Source organism: Sorex araneus, chromosome 1 (genome assembly GCF_027595985.1).
Source record: "Sorex araneus isolate mSorAra2 chromosome 1, mSorAra2.pri, whole genome shotgun sequence".
Taxonomy (NCBI): domain Eukaryota; kingdom Metazoa; phylum Chordata; class Mammalia; order Eulipotyphla; family Soricidae; genus Sorex; species Sorex araneus.
This window is the reverse complement of record NC_073302.1, coordinates 385,225,742-385,250,455: the sequence shown is the minus strand read 5'-3', so window position 1 is coordinate 385,250,455 and position 24,714 is coordinate 385,225,742. Positions and strand designations below refer to the sequence as shown.

Genomic DNA, 24,714 nt, shown 5'->3' with positions numbered 1-24,714 from the left:
CATAGAGTCAGGATTAAGCCCTGAACCAATGTCCTCACCCCTTCTACAATAATAAAGAAAATGAAAAAATGTAGAGGGCCCAGGAGAAAGTGTTAGGGAGTCATGTCTAACAAGTGCCTGACTTGGTTTCATTCCTGGCACTGTAGGATTCAGTAAAAATTACCAGGTATTAAGCCTCTCAATGGATATAGATGTAAATACATCCTCTTGAGTTTTGTTTCTTGATGGTAGATGCCAAAATGTTGTAATCGGGGCCACATGGAGTTCTATTACTACTTTTTTTTGAGAATCTCCATATTGCTTTTTTATAGGAGTTGAGAAAGACTGTATTCTCACCAATAGTGAATGAGGATTTCTTTGTGATTAGATCCCCACCAACACACTTTATTTCCAGACTTGCTAGGGGATCTTGTGAACTGCGAAAGACAGTTGAAATCGTGGAGCATGGAGAATTTTTAATCTCTAAACTGCTTTATATGCTAATGTAAGAAGAATACGTGATAAAATGCATTTGTCAAAAACCCATGCAACTCTGCAGCACAGAATGAAGCTTTATGTAATCTATGAACCTTAGTCAGTAATATGGTATCAATAACGATTTATCTGTTGTAGTAAATATATTACATTAATATAATATTAAGAATAGGTAAATCTGTGAAGGAGATATGGGAACTCTGTACTTTCTGCACAATTTCTTATTTTAAGCTTTAGAATGCTTAAAAGAATAAGATCTACCAATAAAAATAGAACCATGCCTCTGTTTCCACTTGCTCTGTAACCCCATTCTCAAACACCTGTAGAAATTCAGGTCAAACTATACCCTTACGCACAAGATCCTCACCAATATGGTTTCAGATCATAAAGTAATAGAGTTCCCAACTGGAATATATTTTGCCCTTATCTAGTTCTCCTGGCAAATATCTTCAATTATTCTGCTTGTCATAGGATGTTTGACTTTAATGCCACTTGCTCCTTTCCATTAGATTTTGTATCTCTAGGATATAGGGTGGGTAGGGCATTTGCCTTGCACGCGACCCACCCGGGTTCGATTCCTCCATTCTTCTTGGCCCAGCAAGCTACCGAGAGTATCTCGCCCGCACGGCAAGCTGGAAAGCTACCCATGGCATATTCGATATGCCAAAAACAGTAACAAGAAGTCTCACAATGGAGATGTTACTCGTGCCCGCTCAAGCAAATCGCAACAGGATGACAGTGATAACAGTGATAGGATATAGAGACCATTTATTACTTATTCTTTTCTAGTCCTACACCCAGTATCTGTAATATACTTGGATAATTGATAGATAAAAATAATTATAGTATTTTTATTGAGGATTTAATTTTTGCTAGCACATATAACAACCTATTCAGATAAATATAGCTTGAAAGTTTGAGGCCTTTGAAATTCTGCCTTGGATTCTTATAATGAGCCTTGAACTGGTCTTTTTAACTTTTTGTTCTCCTTTTTGTTCTTGTTCATTTTTTCATTTGTTTGTTTTTCAAATTTTATTTAGTCCACTGCTCAGAAGCTAGAAATTGAGCTTCCATTTGAACCAGCAACTGCATTTGGTTGAATATACCCACAAGGGTCCAAAAACACAATGAGAGAAAAGACATTTGCACTCCTACATTCCTTTCAGCTTTTGTTCCTACCCTTAGATGCCCCCCCTCCGCCTCCCCAAGTATCTCCGATGATATTGATATCTCATCTGCTCTTTAGCATCTCTTAAGGCTCTGTCTGTTCCTACCTCCCCAAGAACCTGTCATTTCCAGGAAGATGGCCCACTTGTCATTTGCTGTACCCGTTGTACTTCCGTTTCTCTAGAATTTTGAAAATGACTGAAAATGTTCTATCCTCTGATTCTACTGCTAAAAAGTCTACCATTCCAAATATCATGCATATTAATTCTAGTCCTCCTACCACCTCCCCCTACTCCAACCACTCCAACCAGATGGCTCTAACTGGAATTCTCTTAGTAAGTTCTACTGCTTTAGCCATTTCCTTATGTTTGCTTTTTAATATATATTGACTTTACTTCCATCTGCATTTCTTAAAAATTATTTTTTTATTGATCTAACATTGGGTTTACAAGACTATAACTGTTTATAGTTTTAGGGGCAGCACGTTACCACACCCTGTCTACTACCAAAGTCCACTTTCTATTGGATTTTAGCTTCTTCGTAGAAAAGGGATTACAACCTCCTCAATTTTGAGCCACTGAATTATTCATAACGTAAAGCTTATCTATAAAACGGTGCCAACCCTGCAAAAAAAATGGGAATATCACTTCAGGTCCATTTCTGGGCCTGAAAATGAAAGCGTTTGAGGGTATGCACTGGGGGAGTCCAAGATTGATTACCCAGATTTCCAAGACTTGTAAGAAGCAAGCTCGTATAGGCCAACTGTGTATATTTTTCTCCTGAGAGAAAATAAAGACACATCAGACTGCGTAGAGAAATGATTGATAAGCCTTGCTCGAGGACGGATCTGAGTTCTCTTCCTAGTTCAATGACTTTCAAGCAACTCTCCAGGACTGAAGTTGTCCCACGTTGGCAAGTCTGCAGGCGCTCCCCATTCCCAGCAAGCTCCTCTCTTGGCTGCCACGAAAAAGTGGGAGTTCTCCCTCTGACCTAGGGAACAAGTGGACCTGCCCCGGGTTCTGCGCTCCACGCCGGGTGGGGTGTGAGCGGGGGAGCCGCAGCCCAGGGTCCTCCCGCGGGAGGGGCGCGGGGCGCGGAGGGCGTGGGCCGGGGGCGGGGCGAGCCCCTCCGCGGGGTGCGGTGCGGGGGGAGCCGCGGGAGTCGGGCTGCGGGAGGCGGCGGGGAGGAAGTGATCGCTCCCGGAGGAGGCGAGCCGCGCGGCGGGCGCAGCGTGAGACAGCACATCCTGCCCGCGCCCCGGGAGCCGCCGCCGCTCCGCCCTGCCGCAGCCCGGGAGCCGCCGCCGCCGCCTCCGCCCCGGAGCCCCGCACGGCCGCGCCGAGCAGCCAGGTAACCCGGAGGGTGTGAGGGTCGCGCACTGCCCCCCGCCGCCCCCCCACCGCGCATGGAGCGGCAGTGGCGGCCGCCGCGGCCCCTTCCCCAGGACCCGAGTCGCCCAGAGCCCCCCAGCGGCCGCCCTCTGCGCCGGCTCTGCAGCAGAGCCCAGAGGCCGGGGGAGGGAGGGTCGTGGTGTCGCCCGCTCAGTCGCCCACCTGGGGGGGAGAGGGGGAGGGAAGGGGCGTCACACCGCGCCCGGCTTGGTCTGCTGGGGGAGCAGAAGGCGAAGCGGCAGTGAAATCCTCACCCCTGTGGGCCACCAGCTGACTCTAGGGGGAGCGACCGAGGGAGGGGAGAGGATGCTGTTGGCTATTTTCCTGAGCTGTCTGCAAAGCTCCTAGCTGCTATTTTTTGCGATTTATCCGTGAAGTCGGAGGGAGAGGAGGCACTTCCAGCAGAGCATTCATTAGACACTCACGCAAGGTGCCGGTTTCCTTCTGCTCGGAAAAAGTGTGGTCAGGGGACGTGGTTTCATAAACACCTTCCCAGTTGCGTGGTTCTCCTTCCCCGACTCCCACCCAGCCATCCTCCTGGCGCCTCCTGAATCTCTGCGTCGTCATCATAAGGGCAGAGATCCTGGCAACCCGGTAGGGAACTGAGTGCGAGCTGGGCGCATGACTTGTACCTTGGCTAGTAAGGTTAAACGGAAAACCAGGATCTGGACAGAAATGATTTATGAAATGAGAGACCCAGTTAAATGCAAAGATTTTATTCTGGCCTTTACCACTTCTAGGTAAGGGACAGAAACACAGCCAGCCATTTTTCTTGCCCGGAATGTTTTTCCAGTGGACATAATAAACAATTTATTGTAGTTCTGGGTTATCAAAAATTCCTGCAAAATATTTCATTAGCATTGAAAGCATGGCTAACGGGAAGACAGTTCATTGCAAAAAGGCAACCTATGGTTAACATAAGAAATGATAGGGGTGACTAATGTACACATTTTTATTGTGTAAATTATGGATAAGAGATGGCCATCAGAGTCTGTAAATTTGAAATAGGATCACTCAATGCAGGTTTCAACCTGATTGTCTTAGTGAGAACGTGTATCCCACTGACTACTTATGTCCTCTATAGTTTAAAGTTTTCTATTAAAAGTTTGGAGTGGAAAGATAGAGGCTCAAACTCTGCTCTTCTGACTTTTTAAAGATAAAGTAAAATTAGACAGCCTTGCCACTAAGTCATTAAATTTCCTTTTCATAGGACCACATTTTACACGATTAAATTTTTTTTATCAAGGCACTGTGATTTACAAAGTTATTCACAGTTAAATTCCAGGCATACAATGTTTCAGATATTTCCAATATTTTTTAAGATCTGAGGATCCTGTGCCCGGAGAGACATTTATTTCTCCTGAAGTCTCTGGGCAGCAGCACTGTGCTATTTAGACAATGTGGTGGGAGGCCCAATGCAGGTTTTTCCAGTGTGTTAAACTTGGGATTCAGTTTTGGGGCCATAACATTGCCCACATCTCTTTTTCCTACCTTAACTTGGGCTTCAAACACACATGGATCACAGTGATTCTGTAACTCTGCTGACTTCACCCCTACCCACACCCAGAATTTTCTCCTTTCCCTATAGCAATATGTCCCAACTGTTTGAATTAGAGATCTACAGCATTAATTACTAGAAGGTATATGGGCAGAGAAAATAAAACCAATCTGTAGAAAATTGAAGCAGAGTTCAACAAGGGGTGGTTCTTGATTCTGAATCAATGGCAAACTTCTGGGATTGTAATAGGAAGCCAGTCACCATTTCTCTCATCAGATTTTATGGTTATGAAGAACTTCTCTGAGTTTCTTTTCCATCCACTTTAATGCCCTCAAATAATCCTACTTGAGTCTACAGTTAGTATAGTATTTACTTCTCCCAATGCTCCTTTTGTGTCTATATTTAATAAACGAGCACTTCCTTTTACTCCGAGGCTAAGTCAAGAGAGATGGATCTAGCCTGGGTGCTGCTTTGTCTAGTCAGAGAACAGCTGTAGATTAGTCTTATAAAATACATGTTAAGCCTTTAAACCCAGCCACAAACTTAGCACAGATAGCATGGACAATCTTCATTCATAGCTATCTCAATATGCCCCTGTTCTCCCTCCCCTCAACCTCGCATTGAATGGAAAGGCCAAATAAATTCATTACAAGTATAAACATATACTCTCATCACTTTGGTCTTTCTTTACTTTGCTCCACATATAAAACAAAGGTTCATAATATACTAGGTATTTTATCAGTAAATCCCAGTGGTAATGTTCAAATCAAACCTGTCTGATCATGCTAAAGTCAGAATTTATCCATTTTAGCTAGTTTCCTTTTGAAACAAAAATGAAGGGTGTGCCTTTGTTTTTGCCTTGGTACCTTGTATGTTAGCCATTGTTATTTTCTTTATCCGCCAAGTGTAAAGAATGTTTATTACAAGCTGATTGCTATCTGTGGATGATATGGTAAATTCAAAGTTAGACCATAACCCTTCTGAAATCAGATATTAGCTCTAGTTACTTAATTGCACTAGCTAATTTCCCATAATACTGTGTGGATCTCTAATATTATATTGTTTCCCTGATCCTTTGATGGAGGTTTTCTTTTACTAGAAACCTTTATGGCTTCCACCTTCAGTAGAAAAATTCTGTGTGTGTACAAGGTGGGTGTTCTTTGGAGAACTTTGAAAGAACAGTGATCTAGGTTTGGCTTCTTTTGAGAATTGGATTCTCTTTTTATTTCTTTGAAATTTATAAACCTTTGCCTGAGACTATGTAAAAATCCTTCTTCCTCTTGACTTGAAATTTGCACATCATTCTTTCATTTTTCTTCTCTGACATGTAGAATGTCTGAGTTAAGGTTGCCTTGTAGTATAGACACTGCTGCTTAGGTGTCTAACAGTCGTAAGACACGCATGTACTCACACAGCATTTCCTGATTGGGTATTTAAAAGTTTCTTTGTGATTAGTACTAGATTTTAAGAGCCGCTGGTTTTAGAGTGCTGTTTAGGAAAGGAGGGAGGAGCAGAAAACATTATGCTGAGATATTCTGAAATAAAGCAAAGCAATCCTGCTAGAGTCAGCCAAGAAAAATGTTCTTGGATATCAGGACATTTTTGGTGTTTCACTGAGGCATGCGAGGGACTTCCAAATGCAACTCTACCATGACTAATAGTGCACGCTACCCTTGGGTGAAGGCCTGGCACTGCTTACTGTTCATTAAATACTTACCTTCCGAATGCTTAGGGTTCCTTTGACTCATTCCAACAACCCAGTAAGGCTACATTAAAAAAAAAAAATCTTCATTTGCCAAACTAGGACTCTGATGGTTGGAATCATTAAGCGACATACATGTCAAGGTCAGATAAGGCCAGTTCAAGGACTGTATTTCTAACTCAGGTTGGCCAGATTCCAACATCCATTTATTCTTTTTTAATCATATCATATTATTTGTCGATACAGGATACCAAAAAAGTACTCTCTAGTATAGCTTTTTTTCTTTTATCATGACAGGACAAAGAGTTCCTCGAGAACTTGCTGTCATGCTGATAGAAAAAGTCAAAAAAATCTTATCATAGCGAAGAAGAAAATTAGACTTCCTCCATTGCGGCTAAGCAGAGACAAGTCTTGCTTTCCCTTGAGTTGTGCGGCAGCGTCTCCCCTCTCAAATATATCACCCAAAGATCATGGTCCCATCAAAGTTCCCCAGAGTATGTATTTGCCTCCTAAATTGTCTAGGGGATGTTGAAACCATGTCTTGCTCAGCAGTGAGTTTGCCACAGTCCAAAGAGAAGACAACTCAAGGTTAATTTATTTTTTAATTTTTAAAATTTATTTATTTATTTATTTATTTTTAAGGAGAGCTGCAAGTCCAGACTCCAGTAACTGCAGAAGTGAATTTCCTTCAAAGTTGCTCTGTACTGGAGCTGGTTAGATGTAGTGCCTGTGTCCTAGTGATGAGCACTCACTTGGCTCTCACAGGGGAGAGCCTCTGCCTTCTTACCACATGGCCCGTGTCCCTTTAGTTTTAGTTCAGAGGCATCTGAGAGTCTTACAAACAGCTGCTCTTTCTTTTTCATAAGTAACTCCCTACCTTTTTTTTTCCCCCCACTTCTATTTTTACTGTACTCTCACAGAGTGGAACATTGTTTCATTTTGTCATCAGAACTAGCTAATGACCTCAGTGTGGCAAATGCATAAAGCAGAAATTAATGCTAATTGGAAGGGCATTCTTTATGATGGAAGTAATGAGTGCCGGGGTGCTGTGTGGAGGATGATTGCATTTGGTCCATAGATCTGCAAGGAGTAGGCAGCAGTCTGCTTTATTTTGTTCTGAAATTCTTTTCACAAAAGATTTTAAAAAATCTTCTGCTCCCTTACCCTACACAATTTAGGTGGTCATCTAATCAGCTCATAATGAATTTAGTTATAGTAAATGTAAGTTCCAGAATATTGTCAACTATGACATGACGTCATCTGTTGAATCTACTTAAAATGAAACTACTACTCAGCATCAATTTTTAAAATATCTGAAGGGACGTTTTTATACTTAAGTATCATAGTAAGATTTGGGATTCTCTCCCTGTCTCTATCTCTCTAACTCTTTGTCTCTCTCTTGACTTTTGTGAAAATGGAAGTGAAAGAGGAGTCTCTGGATGGTTATACAAGGGTATAGATGGGAGTTTCATATCTGGAAATTAATGCCACTATTTTTTTTCCTGCCTTCATGCTCATTAAAATGCCTTCATAGTATGAATGCCCCTGGTAACTTGATGACAGTTTGAAAAGCATACATTATTCTAGTATTGGTGCTGTATGTGATGGTTTCTTATAGGGGAACTGCCAGAGTCAGCCCCACTGTATATCTGTCACTCAAACTCAAGGTGTGTTGGTTAGAAGGAGAAGGCATCAAGAAGCTTCTGCTCCTAGTTCCTGCTCCATTGGCAGGTGATGGGGAGCGGGGGGAGATAAATGACTATTCTGGTTATATTTTAGATCAGTCATTCTCAGTGAAGGGTTATTTTCCTTCCTAGGGGATATTTAGCAGTTTCTAGAAAAATTATTTACGATCACATTGGGGAGGAGTGGCGACTGTATCTCATGGGTAATGATTAGGGCAACTGCGGACCACCCTACAAAGCACAGTTCACTCAAACTGTGGTCATAGTCAAGGTTAAGAATCACTGATTTTCAGTAAAGTTATCACTGAGCACCTTTTCAGGGAGTTGCTTTATACAAGCTGGACAGTGTATATATATATCTATATATATATAGATATATAAATTACTATTTGGTATGCCTTGGCAGTTTATTTGGAGGAAGGGATCCTTAAGATTTTTTTCCATACAAATTAACAGAACTCGTTTCTTCAGTTTTTGCCACTTAGTTCACAAAGGATTTAGCAGGATCATTCTATCCTCATAGACAGATGAACAGGTATTGTTTCTAAAGAAAGGCAAACCGTATTATTTCACTCCTAGTGAGGACAACCCTTTATTTTATTCCAGAGGTGACAGGCAAGATGGCTTAAGTTCTGTGTTTTCCATGGAGAACCCTTTAGTTTAATTCTTTTGATCTGACTTTGATCTGACTCTTTCCACTGAGTAGTGGAGTACTTTTTTTCCTTTTTTCAATGGACGGAAGGAGAAGTTTTGATTCATTTGCCAGAGTTCAATTTTACTCTAAGGTCTAGAAGAAGCCAAAAGTCATCTGTACCTTTTGAATAGTGCTGATGAATAAATAATGATAACAATATTTGATATCCTCTGTCTTCAATTTCCCTCTGAGAATGTCTGACCTGAAATAGTACCCATTTCTTTGTTTAGCAAATTGAAGTTCTAACAATTGAAATGGAATGAATTCTCCTTCTTTGGAATGGAGTTCATATTCTAGAGCATGCTTAGGGAAATCTTTAGAAGTTTATCAAGTTGTTGAATGTGACTAGGAGCTCAAGAGTCCAGGATGACTATGGGATTCTGTCTCAGACTAAGCTTGTCAAATTTAAGGGGGCTGGGTTTGGGTGGCTGAAGGGTAGCCAGCCCTGTGGGGAATGTGTGTTTAGACGATGTCCTGGTTTAAAATGACCGTGTGCCTCCTTTTTTACCATCCATCTCATTACTAACAATATGGCAAGGGATTGTGGGAATTGGTGTGTATTTTGTGGAAGAAAAAATAAAAGTGCTTTGCTTGTTTTCTTGAAAAGTGTTCACTCGCAGAAGGTATAGGTTACTGCTGATTTGGAAAGAGGATCTTTCCTTTTTGAATGCTTGCAGGCTCAGAGGAAAGTGAGAATCTATTTACAGAAGTTGAAATGCCAAGTGAAATCAAAATCTCCCAGCACAAATATGGACCACCCAACGACATCTTAAAGGCCAGGTTTGGGGTTTTGAATATAGATTTTCTTGCTTCCTCTTTTAAGCTTTTTAGTGTGTTTCAAGAACTGCTGAAAACTAGTTGGCATATCAAACAAGGATAAAGGTCTCTTATCTTATTTTATCTTATCTTATTATGAGATTGTAATCCAAATATGAAAGCTTGTAACTATCTCACTGTGATTCAATAAAATTTTAAAAATTTTTAAAAAAAGTTCTCTTATCATGCAAAAGATTTATAAGAAGGTCAACTGTTGGAGAGCCCCGTGTTTTAACAAAATAATTGCAAATTAATAAAATTTGAAGGTCAAAAAACTGTAGATTTTGGTTTAGAATAGAGAGAAAATTTGGGTTTCAAACTTGTTGTAGGAGAGATAGAATGGAAGTTAAGGCGTTTGCCTCACATACAACTGATGAGTTCATCTTGTAATTCTTGTGATCCCCCAAGAACCTTCAGGAGTGATCTCTGGGCACAGAACCAGGAGTAATCCCTGAGCACCACTGAATGAGGCATTATCCTCTTTCCCCCTTCCTTGCTCCTCCAAAAAGAAAATGTAGTTGTAAGGTGGAATGGAAGGTGCTATATGTGACTATTCCCCTTCTGTGGTATATTCTGCCCAGAGAGAACCATGTATTTAATTTGGGGAAGGGCCAATATACTGGAAACATTACCACTGCCATCACCTCCTCTGCGTTCCAAACACTGGGCAGGGATAGCTGGACATGGACAGTGCAGGCCGAAAGCAACAAAGGCATATTAAGCATTTTACAAATGCTTCCTCCCACCCTTTTTTGCCTCCTAATTTAGATTTGGAAAGGAAGGAATAAGGTAAAATTCACTTTCTTCTGTCAACCAGGCCCCACAAAAAATGATAGGACGGGGTGCCTCTGCCGTCTCCCAGTTCTCCCCAGGCTGTCTGGAGGCTCCAGAGGGGCTGTGCTGTGCCACCTTGTCTCATTCTGGCTATAAGAAGCGGCCAAACATAAAAAGTAATTCTCTCCTCTCTCTCTCTCTCTCTCTCTCTCTCTCTCTCTCTCTCTCTCTCTCTCTCTCTCTCTCTCTCTCTCTCTCTCTCTCTCTTTCTCTCTCTCTTTCTCTCTCTCTGGTAAGTGGGCCCTCAACACTGTATACAGTAAATTAAAGGGGATGTAGCACCGTCGCGCACCGTCGTCCTGTTGCTCATTGATTTGCTCAAGTGGGCACCAGTAACATCTCCATTGTGAGACTTGTTACTGTTTTTGGCATATTGAATACACCACGGGTAGCTTGCCAGGCTCTGCTCTGCGGGCGGGATACTCTGGATAGCTTGCTGGGCTCTCCGAGAGGGATGGAGGAATCGAACCCGGGTCGGCTGCATGGCAAGGCAAACACTACCTATTGTGCTATGGAATTTATAGCCAAAGATCAGAGTGGGCATCACTGGATGGGAAGCTACTAAGAGGGTCAGAGGGGGGAGGATTCTGTCTCAGTTGACCGAATAGGATTCTTGGCTGAAGTCAGGTCAGGATGATTAGCTATCACCTGGGCATGAAGGAGTGAAGAACCCCTAGTGGTTATCAATCCTATATCGGTGATCACATGGCTAGATATGGGATTCTAATCAAATGGATTAAAATGATTCTTGCTAAAATTACACTGTTGAGGAAGAGGAAAGGGGTACAGTTGAAAAGAGTCCAAAAGAACCTGACCACTGTTTGACTCTTCTGAAGGCTTCTTAGAGGAAACCCTTAACACACACTCCTTTGAGGGCAATTTCCTGCCAAAGTTAGGGGAAAAGGATAAAAAGAAGGAATAATTGCAGTTTCCAAGGCCGAATCAAGGAGGATGAAAAATAGTCAAAATGTTGGTCCTCCAAATGGACTTGGCGGATTAAAGTATTATTGTTTTTTGGCAACACCCCGTGGTGTTCAGAGCTTACTCCTGGATGGCTTGGTGGACCAAGTGGGGCTTGGGGAATCAAATCTGGGTTGGCCACATGCAAAGCAAGCACCCTAGCCTCTGTACTATTGCTCTAGCCCCCTTAGAGTGTTACTGATTAGGTTGTAACAACCTCAGAGGAGGATTTCTACAAAAGATTTTTCTCAGTCCTTTTTTTATTTCATAGTCAGAGGGAATCTGCTTATTATATTCACTCAGACCCCTGCTGAGAAGGGTTTCATAGACTGTATTACCCTAATTCATTCCATTTCATTGGCTAGTCAAGTCATATAGCCTTGCTTGACTGCAAGGAGGTAAAGTATAACAAGGGGGATTGAGATCAAGAGATTTTGTGATTAACCCAAATGACTGTGGAAGGGAGAGGTTTTCCCAAACCCGGTCCTGCTGCTGACCTCCGTCTCTGAGATGTGTCCCTTGGAGCTCTTTGGAATACAACCGCACATGGAGAAGTCTCAACATCCTACTTTAGTAGCATCTGAAAGATTGCCCATTTAGTAATTAAATGCATATGAATGATTTTAGTATACTAAGCAATAACTAGATCCTAGAATTACGAGTTTAACCATCTAGATTTTATTGAGGGTGACTAAATGAAATATGTGTGTGATGAGAATTAGCTCCCTTCAGCAGCTTTTCTCATCAAGTATGTTTGTTTAATACTTATTGGAGTGCTTCATGTACAGATGAAAGTGTCTTAGTTTTAGGAACTGATGTCTAATCAGAGAAAAAAAGTAAATGTATACAATTCATGACCTAGTTATCTGTATGGTTTTATGATAATATATATAAACATTATTATCACATAGGGCACTGCACTGTCGTCCTGTTGTTCATCAATTTGCTCGAGCGGGCACTAGTAACATCTCCATTGTGAGACTTGTTACTATTTTTTGGCATATTGAATACACCACGGTAGCTTGCCAGACTTTCCAGAGGGACAGAAGAATCGAACCTGAGTCGGCCACGTGCAAGGCAAACTCCCTATCCGCTGTGCTATTGCTCCAGTCCCCTAATAAATGTATACCCTAATAAATATATAACAAGGTGCAGTGGAAGCTCAAAGAAGAAAAATGATTCATAATCAACTGAATGATCATTCTATGAATTTGCAGGCTGATCAGACCTAAGTTTCAAACAGGCTCAACAATTTTATAATTGTTAAAACAAATTTATAATTATTAAAACAAATTTATTTTAATAATTATTTTCATCATACTCTTTTGTTCTTTGTCTGACTTTATCCCAGGACTAGTTATAACAGTGAAATCCAAGCTTTACCACTAGCTCTGGACCCTGACAAGATACTTTCTCACTCTAGATCTCCTTTTTTTCATCAGAAAAACAGAACTTACAGTTACAATAGCACATAGTTCCTAGTGGTAAGTCTGGAAGGCTATCAGTTAGGGTTTGGAAGACTAAATTACACTTAATTTTCCTTTTAATCTTTCCTTCCAAAATATGTTCAAGGCATTGACTTTATTATTTATTTATTTTTCAGTGCCAGGAATTGAATCCAGAAATTTACACTTGCAAAGCAGGAATTCTACAGCTGAGCAACATCCCTTTAATTTTTCCTTTGTGTCCTTTGGATGTGCTTAGAACATATACTAAAATCCTAAAATGTGTCAGCTGTCAGTATCTGGTCCCAAAAGGAACATGGGCTTGGTAATTCCTAAAGGTTCTGAGAACTTTCCCTTCCTCACTTAGCATCACAATGAACATCTTATCTGTGCCTGGTAGAGCAGTGACTGAACCATTTAAGTACAAGGTAAGGATCAGATGGCCAGCTCGCATCCTCCTTGGCATGTGAGGCAATCCTGGTTTGGAGACCTCAAGAATATGACATTGTCCTCAGCTCTGTTCTTGAAATTCAGATCATTGGAAGAAGGTCTTTGGAAGAAGCAGTTCTTGTCATTGGGCATCTACCCCTAGCACTCTAAACTCATATTAAATGAAAATCAAGTGTGGTTCGGATCCACTGTGGCTTTAATTACAGAGGCATCCTGCTGTTTTTTTTTTTCTTTTTGGGTCACACCTAGCGATGCACAGGGGTTACTCCTGGCTCTGCACTCAGGAATTACTCCTGGCGGTGCTCAGGGGACCATATGGGATGCTGGGAATCGAACCCGGGTCGGCCACGTGCAAGGCAAATGCCCTACCCGCTGTGCTATTGCTCCAGCTCCCCGATCCTGCTGGTTTTATTCCAGAGTTAAAACACCCTTGGGTTTGGGACCAGCACCACAGAGTTGCCCTTGGCAGATGCACACTGTATTTCTTCTGTTTTTTAAAACTTATTACTGAGGGGCACCTTATAATGGTAGCAAGAAGTGTAGGGGATCCAGTGACAATATTGTGATCAAAGGTTAAGATCAGCATAAAATATGTCACACCCTCTTCCCCAATACTCTTTGGATGCAAGGTAGAAGAACCTGAGGTTCAGAAGAGTCAGTGAGTTTTCAGAGAGTAGGTGGGATATTTGCAAGTAAAAGCCTGGATGTGAGGCTCTCACTTTGGCAAATCAGTATTAGTTTCCTATTTCTTGTGGTTCAAATCTCTAGTGAAAGGAGAATTTATATCATGAAAAAAAAATGATTCAAGTGTTCAAAAAAAAAAAAAGAAGACTGGGCAGCCTATAAACTTCCTAATGCTCAGAAAATTCACCCTCAAAAATCCTTGGAGGGGTCCACAACCAAGTAAGGATTATCTATTAAAGTATTGTTGCAACAGTGGGAAATCAGATCTGTGTTTGATAGTTTGTTATTTTTCTTTTCTTTCAATTTAAGAATCTCTGTGTCTACCAGCAAGCCTTCATCACTCTTATATCTGGCCAGGCTCTCTACTAGCAAAAAGGGAACAGGCAAACTAGAAAAAAAATTTTTTTAAATCATTCTTTCCCAATGTAACTTTTCAGATTGTAACAGTTGTTCATTCCTTTCTCCATTCAACAAACATTCCTTAAGCACCACCCACATACTGGGAATGCTATAGTTGTGTCAGGCCCAGATGAAGGAAATGCAATGGTTTGTCACAGTCTTTAAAAACAAACAAACATAGTAAATTCCGACTGTCTCACTTCATTCCAAACTGGCAATAGCCTGCATTTCAGTGCTCATTCTTGGTTCCATGGTCTCTTACTGCACCCCGAGAATGTTCAAAGTCTGACCTATGTCGCCAGTGGCAGAGGCTGAAACACATGCTGGAACCTCCCAGTTCCTATGTGCTTTTTTACAGTGTGAAGAATAGAAAACTGAAAAATTACTTGTGGGATGAAATTTCCACCCTGAGTGCTTATCTTATGCAAAGAATTTATTACAAATGCTAATATACCTATTTTGAGCACTTAGTTTCTCACTTTTTTCTTGATGTGAAGCAAAGGTGTGATATGTATGTAAGGCAAGTGATAATTCTAGTTGTTTGCATTGTCTTTACACATTGAAATAGCTTGGGTGGATTTTCAACATAGTAATGTTATTTCACCAGTAATTTCACTCCGGTGAGGCATATTTTGTGCTTGTCTCAGCACAAAATTGTCACAGTATTGTCACTGGATCTCATACACTTTTTATTATCATCACAAGGTGCCCCTCAGCAATAAGGTTTAAAAAATAGAAGTTTAGGGGGCCGGAGCAATAGTACAGTGGGTAGGGTATTTTCCTTGCATGCGGCTGACCTGGGCCTGATCCCCGGCATCCCATATGGTCCCCCAAGCACCGCCAGGAGTAATTCCTGAGTGCAGAGCCAGGAGTAACCCCTGAGTATCATCAGGTGTGACCCCCCTAGGCCAAAAAATCCATAGAAGTTTTGCTGGAGCAATAGTACAGTGGGTAGGGTGCTTACCTTGACTTAGGTTTGATCCCCTGCACCCCATATGGTGCCCTGAGCCCCACCAGGAGAGATCCATGAGCACAGAGCCAGAAATAAGTCCTGAGCACCGAGGGGTGTGGCCTCCAGATAGAACAAAACAAAACAAAAATAGAAGTTTATTATTTTTTAAGACCTGGGAACAATGCAGCACACCTGGGCTGGCTGAAGTTGAGTCTTTAGTAAGAAAGAGTATGGGCCTGGGGTTCTGCTTTAGTTGAAACTGAGGGAGGCAAGGTTAGACTTTTGGTGGATCAGCATTTGCTGATTTCATTTATTTCAATTACTTCATTGATTTCATTTCATTTATCATGAAAATGGGAATTAGGAGTAGGAAGAGAAAAGAACGGAAAGAAACACAACACATACACGTGTGTGTGTGCATTCTTGTATCTTGGAGGGTTGGGATACACGTAGCTATCTGTATGAACCAGGATTTGTAAAACCAAGTAGCCTCAGTAGGGAGAAGTAGTCTGGATCTTTTTATCACCCTGCAACTGACAATGTGTTTTTTTCAAATCAGGTTATTTTTTTGAAGTAAATACCTGGACAGCAAAAGCTTAGTCAGGCACTTACATACTAAAAAGGGAAGCTCTGTGCCCTCTGATCAGGTTTTACACTATAGATCGGACCTGAGGTCAGAAATAATTGATCTGGTTTATTTATGACCTGTGTGTGGAGCACCAGACACATCGCCCTCCAACTCTCCTCATTGCCATTTCATCTCCTTTAGCTCATGTGACTGTGTTCTATGATCTCATTGAATTGTTCTGATTACCCAAACCCAGGCTGCTGTTGGCCACCTGTAACTTCAGCTTCATTCAAGCTCATTCACAAGAAACACTCATGTTGCCTTCAAGAAGCCCATGGATTCTCCAGTTCTGCATGCTCTTTTGTTTTCCTCCTACTTTAAGTCTTCTTTCTTCCTCCCCTCCTCCTCCTCCTCCTCCTCCTCCTCCTCCTCCTCCTCCTCCTCCTCCTCCTCCTCCTCCTCCTCCTTCTTCTTCTCCTTCTCCTTCTCCTTCTCCTTCTCCTTCTCCTTCTCCTTCTCCTTCTCCTTCTCCTTCTCCTTCTCCTTCTCCTTCTTCTTCTTCTTCTTCTTTTTCTTCTTCTTCCTGAAACAGGCATGAACTCCACCTACTTTAAGTCTTTATCATATATTTATCCTATTCCCCCTAGAATTGAGCTACTGTTTTCAGATCCTGCCATATCACAAGCTTTTAAAGACAGACTCTATTGTCATCATTTGTACAAGTACTATCACATTGAGACAGTACCATGACAGCAGTTTGTACTTCATGAGGGCCTGATAAATTAATTCATATGGGCTCAATAATTCATAATTCAAGGATCCCAATAATTCAACTTGTTGAATTCCAGTCACATATAGGTAAATTTTGCCTGGAACAAACTATTTGAGTTTCTAGACTCTTATGTAACGAGAAAAGATGGTTGATTAGTAGTATTTCCCTCTTTTATAAATACATTGATAACCTTGTTTAGATTCCCAAAGTATTCTTGTACACCAACCCACCTCTTTGTCCTTTTTCCCCCCCTTATAAAGGGTCACTATGAAGCAAGAACACAGATGGTTGGAAAACTGTACTCAGATCTGCCAGAGGAAATGAGATCAGTGATTACATCAATATATCTGGGTGTGTCCCTGTATAGAGAGAATGAGCAGGCAGACACCTCTCTTGAGCATCAGTATTTTTAAAAAAATTGAATATCTGTGAGATAGACCATTGCAAAGCTGTTTATGACTGGGTTTAAGTCATACAATGATCCAACACCATCCCTCCACCAGTGTACATTTCCCACCATCAGTGTCCCTTGTTTTTCTCCCATCATCCCCCTCAACATTCCACCGCCCACCCCCAGCCTGCCTCTATAGCACTTTTTTTCTTTCTCTGTGGTTTGCAATACAGGAACCAAGAGGCCATCGTGTTTGTTCAGGGCATTTAGTATTTTTATTGGGAAGGTAAGGCTGGAGTAGCTTTTTTAACTGAGTGGTAGCTTTGGAGTGTGGACATGCCTGACATGCCTTCTGAAAGTACAGGGAGGTGTGGGGAGGTAGCTCATCCTGACTCTGAGAAAGCCTGGAGATTTCAGTCACAAAACCTGCACACCTGAATTTTCAGCAGATTATATCTCTAAAGTCTGCCCTGAGATGGTGGAGTTTGGCTGGAGGCATGGTGACAATTTTGGATTGTGGGAGCAAGTGGCTGCTGAGGGCTCTGCTTGGGTGGGCACCAGGCTGACCTACCGTCCTCCAGTTTACCCTAGTCTGTTCAACCCTGCATTGGTCTGAGATTAACTGTGGCTTTTGATCTCTTTCAAGATTTTGTTATGGGTCTCAGAAGCAAGACCAATAAATGAGCTTGTATACATGAGCTGGAGGTGTTTTGTGGGTGTGGCTCCCACATATCTAACTTTTGGCATTCTAATTTCTTGGGAAACGATCTCCAGTTGTTGGGATCTGACCAGAATCACAGCAGCAATTTTGGGGTATCAGGAAGACTGAAGGCGCTATCAGCTTGCTGGTACACTCGCTCTGTGGATACAGGTTGACCTGCTGGCAGCACTGCACCCCCAGGACACAAGCATAGTTATCTGTAGTGTTTCATGAGCACCCATTGAGACCGACATGTGATAAAGCCTGCTCACAATAAGCACTAGATAAGGAATGGAGGGAAGTCTGAATCTCTGAAGATCTAGGTATTAGATTGTAAGGTAATTCAAACTCTTGAGCAATTTAGTACTGTACTTGTACAACCTGATACAAAGTAAGTGTTATATGTTAGGCCACAAACATAAAATGACAACACACTGAATTTCTAGGAGAAACTTTATTTCCCGTGGGTTCTCCATCACCTTGCTTAGAAGTTAGTTTGCTGACCTCATTTGACAACATAGAATCTTAGTCCTTTGCCTTAAAAGATTTAGGCTTACAATGAGTTAAACAGTAATAGTCTGAGGGATTGAAAGGTATTTCTATTTATTTTTTTATTTTATTATTTTTTTAAAATTTATTTTATTGAATCACCAAGTGGAAAGTTACAAAGTTCTCAGGCTTATATCTCAGTTATACAATGCTCAAACACCCATCCCTTCACCAGTGCCCATATTCCACCACCAATAAAAACAAAAACAAAAACAAAAAAAACCCAGTATACATCCCACCCCTCACCCCCCAGCTCCCCCCCGCCCCGTGCGTGACTGATAGTTCCACTTCCTTTTCTCTTTACCTTGATTACATTCCAGATTTCAACACACAACTCACTATTATTGTTGGAGTTTCAAAACAGACTCACTATTTTTGTTGGAATCTGTCCCCCAAGAATACAGCTCTATTGACAAGGAAATATTTGATAATAAGTTTTCCACTGATGAGAATGAAGAGATAAAAATTTAAAATTTCTGTATTATAGTAATTAAGTCCACGGAGATTTAAGTTGGAAAATGAATCATTTCCCTTCCTGGAACAGCGTGTAGCAAAAGCTTAGTTCACAGTCTCCATACATGGTTGCAAGCACTTGCTGGAACCCCAAATCCTAAAGCTGTCTCTGGTTCCTGCTCATTCCATATCCACCGGCTGTGCAAAGGCATGGCCACCCTGGTCGAAACTCGGCCGGAGCCCGAGCTCCGGCCCGGGCTGAGACTGCCCCGGTATCCCTCGGCTGTTTCAAGTTCAAAGCACATTTTTTTTTTCCCGCGCCAAAAGTTCATACCTGCTCAAAGGACCCACAAAATGTCGGATACCACGCCTTCTGAAAGGTATTTCTAAAGGCTAAGTACAGAGGTAATAATGGATTTTAAAAAATAAAGGGGTAGTCCCATTATAGTAATAAATTTGAAAGGGCCAGTATAAAAAGGAAGGCAGTGTATGGCCATTGAGGATTCCAGATCAAAACAAAAGGGTAGAATTCTAAAGCAGAATCCAGAAACCAAGTAAATTTCATCCATTTTGTAGAGAACTAGACTAGAAGGACAGAAAGAGCTCACTGAAGCACAATTTTGAAGCCAAATTCATTTGTTCAATATGTTTGCTGAATATTTACTCTGCATTAGTCGCTGTACTGAGTAATGGCAATTCATCAATAACATTATGGAGAAAATATCTTCATTGGAGCTTAAATTCTAGAAGGGATACAATAATGAGAAATACTTAATTTTGCTGTATAATATGTTAGATTGCAATAAGTATATAAAGAAAATCAGGCAGTGGAAAATGAAAATGATGTGAATGCAGATGCAGTGGGGGAGGGTAATTTGCTTTATTTGTTTTTGAGATTTTGGGGGAATTTATACTGCATGGAACCCAGGGCTTACTCCTGGCTTTGTGCTTAGGGATCAGCCCTGGAAGTCATCAGGGGACCATGTGTAGTGCAGGGATCAAAGAAGAGTCAACCATATTCACAGCAAGTGTCATACCAAGTACTAGCTCTCTTGTTGCTTTTATTTATTTTTCTTTCTTTCCCTTCTTCCCCTTACCACTGTTTTTAATGTTGCAGTGGCCAATGACTGATTGGGGGATTTTGCACATGCCTGCTGGTGCTTGCAGTTTTATCAGTTTTATCCATAGTGCTTACTTTGGAGGGTCATGCACATGTCCTCACAAATGCTCACATTTTTACATGGGACAAATTGTGGTAATCACCAGGGCTCTCTGTGGTACTCGCGCACATGTTCATCAGAGGTGGCACCTTCTGGCCATGATGCTTGGTCATCTTTGCAGTTGTGGTGCTCTGTGGGGCTCATATCCCTTCTTGTGATACTCACACTTACCTGGTTGTGGGCAACCAGACATCACTTAATGCCAGGCTCAAACAAGAGAGCTACCAGGATTGTCCTCAGGACATATAGGGCACAGCGATTTGAACACATGACCATACATTCGCAAAGAAGTAAGAGCTCCGAATTCTTGGGATATTTATTCCTCATAGCCAGTAGTTTGTATTTCTGAACTGTGTGATCAAGTAATGAATACATGAAATGGAACCTGAACTGAATGTTGCAGAAATCATTCAGATAACTGAGGGGAAAGTTAACTGGGAGGTCTCAGAAGGAGGGAATGGCAGACGGCAAAGCTCCTGATGTGAGAATATATCTGATGTGTATAATTAATAGCAACAAAGCACCATCTATGTGGAATCAGGAAAGGAATAGCCCAGGTCGTGTTGCCTCCCAGAAGTGTTTGTAGAATATTGGCTTTTACTCTGAGATGGGGTCTGCTGGAGACTTTTATGCAAAGAAGTGACATGACTTATATTTTAATGGATAGTATTGTAGTTGATGGTCGTCTTTAAGGAGAGGGGACAGTAGTAGAAATGATGACTTAGAAGGCTTTTGTAATAATTTGAATGAGAGATGGTGGCAGCATTGGTAGGTAGATGGCAGGAGAAAGGATCAGAAGTTTGGATTCTGGAAATGTTTGGAAAATAGAATCTGGAAGATTTTCTACTGGACTCAGTGTGGAATTTGACAGAAGGAGACATCTAGGGAGATGCCAGGAGTTTTGGCAAGGGCTAGCTGAAGACTAGAATTGCTTTCAATGGAGGTGTGGAGATTGATTGTTGAGTGTACAGCTGGGAAGCAGGTGTCAATGCTTGTGCTTCTAGATGGTGACTTAGTGTCAGTAAGTTGACTTGTCACAGGTGCATAGGAAAATAATCAGCTGGCCAGCGTGTCCTTTTCCTATACACACTGAGGAAAACCTAGGGAAAAGTCACATGTTTCATGTCATTTAAATCTCTATTCTACTTGCATCATAATAGCTTTTGCAGTTCACTAATTATGTGGCAGTTTTGGTAGGCCCTAATTGATATTTTGGAACTGGCTGTCATCTCTCCTGGGAGAGATATCTTGCCTTTTGAGATAAGACTTAGGCTAACTCAGAAAATGATCCTGCTCTATGACCATTCTTTCCAGTTTATAGACATGCTGTCGTTTCCCACCACCCCCAGTGTCACTCCAATTGGGGAAATCATATTAATGTTTCTACCTTGTTACTTCCCAAGGTGATTCCCAAATGGTAAAGATCTAATTGCAGTGATGCTCAGTCAGGGAAATGTCAGTGATGGGGGCAAGCCAGTGGGAGAGAAGGGAGTTAGATATGTTCATGTAAGGTACTGCTTGCCTTGGGTATTTTGTTACTTCTTAGCATGGTCTTGAAAATTGAGCTCTACATTTTCTTTCCTTTAATTCTTTCTGCCAAAATTCGTTTTCTTCAGAAGCTAATATATATATAAGCCTGCATCCTATTTTCACTGAAAGAGGCAGATGGCTTGAAACTGACTCCAGATAAATTTTTTTTTAATCCTGAATTTAAAAAGATATACAAGTAGCAGGATCATTTTAAGCCTTTTAGAGCTGGTTGAGAAATCTGTTTCGAATACGGCCTCATACCAAAGTTATCCATTCATGTGCAGAATGTTATGTGGTGGGCCAGCCTAGGAACTTGGCAGCCAATTTTTTCAGATGGGATTTGCTTTCTGAAAGAAATGGAAAGGTTGTGCTGATGGGGCAGATAGCAAATACCCAAATCCTAGGGTGGCAATCAGCATTTGTATTGACTTGGGTGGTAGGAAATGTGCCATAGTCCTGCATATGTGGCTGCACTATTTTCTGCACTCTGACTGGCAGATGAGCGTAGCTGGAAGACACTTTAAGCTTTGTAAGTACATCCTGGATGTGTTTGTGCTTTGAAATAGCCAGGGATTTATTTTGTATTCTTTTCCCTTTCATTCTCTGGTAGATTTGAACAAACAGAGCAGTGCTTTCTTTGTTCATGCTGATAATGTTTCCCTACTTATAATTCACGCTGCAAGTGAATTATAGGTCCAGCATGTATCCCATATTAACTGTGATGAAATTGTGGGACTCAGATCCCAGAGTAGTCTACTGTGATTGATCTTTCTCTGTGGACCTCAGCACAATAGGTCAATACTGTGATCTATGGGTGTCTGCAAAAAAATAAAGGTAGAGAGAAATTTAGAATTTAAAATGTATCAGTTTTCAAATTGATGTAGTCCAACATAGTTCAAACCTTTAAAAATTCAACTAACAGTAGTCACTAAAATGTAACATAACGATGAATGTGTGTTTATATCCAAAGTAGGTCTCATGGAGTGATAGTTGTTCTTGCCATGTGCAGTTCTTTCTAATAGTTCTAATCTGTTTATCACAAACATTGCTACCTGTGACTAGTAACTAACCTGATTTTCTGACTCACCAGTGGGTTGCAACTTGTGTTTCTCTGTCTCAGTCTCTGTCTCTCTGTCTCTGTCTCTCTCTGTGTCTGTCTCTGTCACTCTCCCTCTCTCTCTCACACACACACATACACACACACACTTTTTTTTCCCAGAATCAACATCTATTGCATTATCACAATGTGCTAAGCATTTTACGTAGATGAGGAAATGAAGGCTTGGAAGATTAGCTTGTCTTAAGACCCATAGTTCTCAGTAAACTTTTCCTTTTTGCCATTCTGCTATGTGGTATTTACTCAAGGGCAGTGCAATGGGAATAATGGAGCTGGATTGTGAAATATCATGCTAAGTAATTAGAACAGTACCTTTTTAGACAATAGGTATGTTTTGTTGTTGGGAGATATATATATTTCTTTTATTTGTCCGCACACAGCTCAGTTTATTCATTTATATGACAAGAAGTAAACAGAAGCCTTTCATTATTTGAAAAAAAGTTTCTATTAAACTCATTCTTCTTTCTTATTGAATCAACCCAAATTCTGGAGGAGAGATAATAATTCTTTTCTAGAAAAATTTTTTTTTTAATTTTAAGAGTCTACATCCTTTATTTTTTTCTATTTTTTAAATCATTGGTTTTTTTAAATAGTGAATCACCATGAAATACAGTTACATACTTACAAACTTTCGTGCTTGTGTTTCACTCATACAGTGATTATGTATTATGAGTATGATTATGATTATGTATAATGATTATGTATTATGAGTATGATTATGAGTACCCATCCCTCCACCAGTGCCCGTTCTTCACCACCAGTGATCCCAATATCCTTCCCACCCACCCCCCCATCCCTTTCCCCACCCCGCCTCTGGCAGGGCATTCCCTTTTGTTCTCTCTCTTCTTTTGGGTGTCCTGGTTTGCAATAGAGGCATTGAGTGGCCATTGTGTTAGATCTATAGTCTACATTCGGCACGCATCTCCCATCCCAAGTGGGTTCTCCAAACATCCTTTACTTGGTGGTCCCTTCTCTATCTGAGCTGCCTTTCCCCCCAGCCTGTGAGGCCGGCTTCCAAGCCATGGGGCAAACCTTCTGGTCCTTATTTCTACTATTCTTGGGTGTTAGGGGAGACTTATATTTTCTTTTTTTATTATTTGCCCCTCACACCTGGGACATTTCTTAAAGTAGTGCCCCCAAGTCTGATTCCTGTCCTTTACGCCCAGATTTCCAGGTGTGACCCAGAGTGCCCCTAGTCCTTCTGGATGGCAGCACTGTGCCACTGACCACTGCATCATCAATCATTACTGCGTAACAGATATCTGGGATGGTTCCTAGGTCCCTGAGCACTGAGGGATGGCCCCTAAAATGTAAAAAGTATCATTTAATTTTTGTTTTGCACAGGGTAGCTTGACACATTATATACCCTCACCTAAAAATGAATGAGTAGCATTTTTTTCAAGTAACATTTATTTGGGAGGGGCATACCCTGGAGGTGTGCTCAGGAGCCACAAGGTGTCAGGAATTGGACACAGGGGTCTCACAAGCAAAGCTTGAACTCTGGTAATTTGAACCATCTTCCTAGTTCCTACTTTTTAATTTTATTTTTTAAAATTTTTTATTGAGTGACTGAATTATGAAGTTATTCATGATTGTGCTTCGGGGACATTATGTTCCAACACCAAGACCTTTACCAGTTTCTCCTTCCCTCCACCAGTGTACCCTGTTTTCTCTCATACACCCCCTTCCTGCCTCTGTAGCAGGCGCTTTAAAAAAGCAAAGAAAACATTGAAATCCAGAGAATCCTCTCATTTGTATGCCAAATGAGATAGCCACTCATCCTGTGGGAACTGATCCTTGACTGTTTCCACCCTCATCTTTACCACCTTCTTTTGTACTCAGTGTTCCTTTCTTATCTGATAACTTGTCCCACAGACTGGCCGTTTTCTCTCTTTCCTCCCTGCCTTTGTCCGTTCTTCCCCGGCATTCATACTTCCCCTCTGCTGTCCTCAGCTCTTCCTCAGAGAAGGTTGGTTTGTCAAGTCAGTTATTCCCAGGGGGCCTTTCACTGCCTTCTGTGAGCACAGTCGTATTTTACAGGATTGCTTTACACATTGCTTTACACCTTCCTTTACAGGATCTTTAGTGTCTCTTGCTGACTTTCTGTACTACCACAAATTGAACAAACCTGAGTAGAAAAATTGCTGATATTTAAAAAGTTACTTTGTCAAAGGCAGAGTACAGGATGTGGATTAAACCAATATAGAGTCCAAGGACAATAGAGAAGGGAAAGGGAGGCCAAGGAAAATGCAAACCTCTGTAC

General features: G+C 41.3%; 1 protein-coding gene across 2 annotated transcripts in view; it reads left to right on the top strand.

The window, feature by feature from the left end:
- Positions 1-2,794: 2,794 nt before the first annotated feature.
- The window catches only part of DYNC1I1 (dynein cytoplasmic 1 intermediate chain 1), a 395,478-nt gene continuing 373,558 nt past the window's right edge, over positions 2,795-24,714 (top strand). For both annotated transcript variants that reach the window (XM_055141002.1, XM_055140999.1), the window contains exon 1: positions 2,795-2,991. The gene's annotated coding sequence lies outside the window, so the exon portion shown is untranslated. The remainder of the gene's footprint in view (positions 2,992-24,714) is intronic.